Source organism: Solanum tuberosum, unplaced genomic scaffold, assembly GCF_000226075.1.
Source record: "Solanum tuberosum cultivar DM 1-3 516 R44 unplaced genomic scaffold, SolTub_3.0 scf00041, whole genome shotgun sequence".
NCBI classification, from domain to species: domain Eukaryota; kingdom Viridiplantae; phylum Streptophyta; class Magnoliopsida; order Solanales; family Solanaceae; genus Solanum; species Solanum tuberosum.
The window spans coordinates 1239990-1243005 of record NW_006238965.1 but is presented as its reverse complement, the minus strand read 5'-3'; positions in this window follow the sequence as shown (position 1 = coordinate 1243005).

Below are 3016 nucleotides of genomic sequence, written 5' to 3'. Positions count from 1 at the left end.
CATAAAGAGATATAGTGATCCATTCCTCCAATACAATGAGGACTCACCAAAGCTTCACTTCACAATCCTCTAGAAACCTAGCCACAAGTGTGTGAATCAGGAATGCCGACCCTACATTTGACAAGAATTTAGGCAAGAGTATGCGTTAGTACAATCAAGTACTAAATATGATGTATGACATAAACAACATAAACATGAACATTAGTCAAGATTAGACATAAGGCATGAACATAATCAATATATATAAAGCATCATAATGGTAGAGGAATACTCCCTTAAGTAACCTCACTTTTCCTTATCCAAGACTTAGGTCATCCTCCTCTAGTCAAGCTTACATCATGAAAGGCATATCTAGCAACACTCCAAGAAATCATCATCATACAAATCACATTAGTCATACTTACTTTTAAAGACATGGGGATTCACCTCTATGCCTAACTTATAAAGGCTGATAGGTATTCATCTCTTGCCTTGCTTACTTTTAGATTATGGGTACTCGCCTCCACATCATTTCATAAGGAGCATGGGTACTCGCTTCCATGTCCATTCATCATAGTAAGAATGTGGGGACTCACCTCTTGTTCAATTCTAAGGAGTAGGGGAATCACCTCACATCCTTTCATATGGAGGTGAAGGGTAATCGCCTTTAGCCTCATCATTTATTAAGCATTTTAGTCTAGATTCATTTTAGGTGAGCAATCCTTTCAACCTAGAATCATTCATGTGATTAAAACTTTCACATTCATCCAATCATGCTTATCAATTCATTATAGGAAGTATCTCTTCCACATCATCGCATTTACAATCAATAATGCATAGTCTAGGCTTTACTCTCAAAGCACTACATCTCATGATCATTATCTATGCTTTAATCTCAAGCAATTAACATCATATTCATCATATATGCTTCAATCTAGATACTTTCCATTAAAAATTCATCAATCCGATAAGAAGATATCTAACCCATAGAATTTCCCTCACATGGCATCAAACCCACTTTATCAATTCAACCCTAAAATCACAGGATAGGCATGTGTACATGTAATTTCATCCTAAATACATGAAATTCGATCAATTCAATCATAAAAAATCTTAATCAATTCAATTGGATCAACATTCTTCAAAACCCACAACAATGGAAGAAACCCTAACTAAATTGGGGAAATTCTTCTTCAAATTGTGGAATTCTAGGGGACTCCATGGGAGGAAGGATCCCATGGATGGAAAATCCATCTTACCTTGATTACAAAGCCCTGACAAGCTTGAAAATTGGAGACTTGATCTTGACTTAGCTTCAATCTCCTTCTTCTTCTTCCAACTTCTAGAGAGAGAATATTTGAGAGGAGCTTTGGGAATTCTTTTGGAATTTTGAGAGTATGACTTAATTGTGGGATTTTGGGCGTTAAAATCACTTATATAGGTGTCTTAGACTTAGGCAAAACGACACCACTTCAATTCAATTAAAATCGGAAAAGACCCAACTACCCCTCAACTTAACTGTCAGTTGTCACCCACAGAACCCCTACCTACGGATCGTGGATGGACCCACGGTCCGTCCTGCACACTGTAGTTCTCTGTCAGAGAATTTTTCCCGACCTGCGGACCCCTGGACAACGGACCGTGGACCCATGACTAGTCTTTTTAACGATTATCAAATACACTACATCCAATTCTAAGTGCAAACGATCGTTAAGCAATACATACCCAACAATTGAGTTGGGGTCGAATCCCACAGGGAGCGGTACATGTTCAAATTCAATCAAGAAGTACGAATGTGATCTAACTAGATATAGGAATAGTAATTATCGAACAAAGACATGAAACAAATAAAAAGGGGTGATACGAATGTCGGATTTGGGGTGTTTTTTATTTCAATTATCAACTACAATGCAGCCACAAACAATTTGAAATAACAATAAGGAGAGGAATTCTCGGGATGTGATCGATTATAACCAAATTTCGATATATGGGTAATTGAAACTACTAGTAAGCAACTAAAAATCAGTAGGTAGGCTAGACTATAAGGAATATAACTTTCTCTCAAACAACTATCCCGAATCAGGTGATTTCTTTCGAATATCAACAAGCATAGCGATGACGAACAACCCACACCTTAATTCATCCACTCTCTCGAGCAAGATGGGTAAGATTGGGTTTAGTATTCACTCTCTCGAGCTGAACCCAACTAAACCCAATACCTACAATTCATTAATCAATAATCTTTGTTCTAAAACCTCTCTCTCTCGAGCAAGCTAAGAACACAAGGTTAAAACTGCATTTGCAACTACAATTCATAAATTAAACCACAACTAATGATTAAAAACACTTCAATATAGCATTTAAACTAGTAAGCAACAATACCCATAAACTAGTTTAACCCATAATCACATGATCACACCTCAAGAATTGGGGTTTTTTGCCACACATCATAAAAGAGTAAAAACTGTTACCAAAGCGATTAGCCATCAACTGGGTAAGAGTAATTAAGCCTTTACAATGTCTTTAATTTGCAGAAAATTTGAAACCCACTTGCAAAATCTCCAAATTGAGTCTCAAAAAGCCTTCAAGTCTACTAAGAAACTATCAAAAACTCAAGAGAAAACTGTTCTAGACTAAAACAGCAACGTAAGTTAACTATTTAAAATCAAATTTATAGTTGCCAAAAATAAGCCATGAAGGGCCATTAGGCAAGGTAAGTCGGGCTCGATGAGTGGTTCGGCGAACCACCCTCTGCTATTTCTATCGCCTTTTTGCATTGGCTCTCAGCATCCTCAAGTCCTGTAACTTTTGGCGATCACTCTTTGCATCACTGAACTGTTCAGCGATTCGCCGACTGCCCCTTTTCTGTCGCCGACTTGGTTTCTTCCCTCAGGGCTGGCCCACTGGAACTTTAGGCGGTCAAAATAGCCACTCAACGATTTGTCAAGTGCTTTTAGGGATCATCAGGCTCGCCTTTCTTCACTTCCTTAGTTTGTTTTGTTCCTTTTTTCTTGTTAGTGTCCTTGCTTTGCTTGTC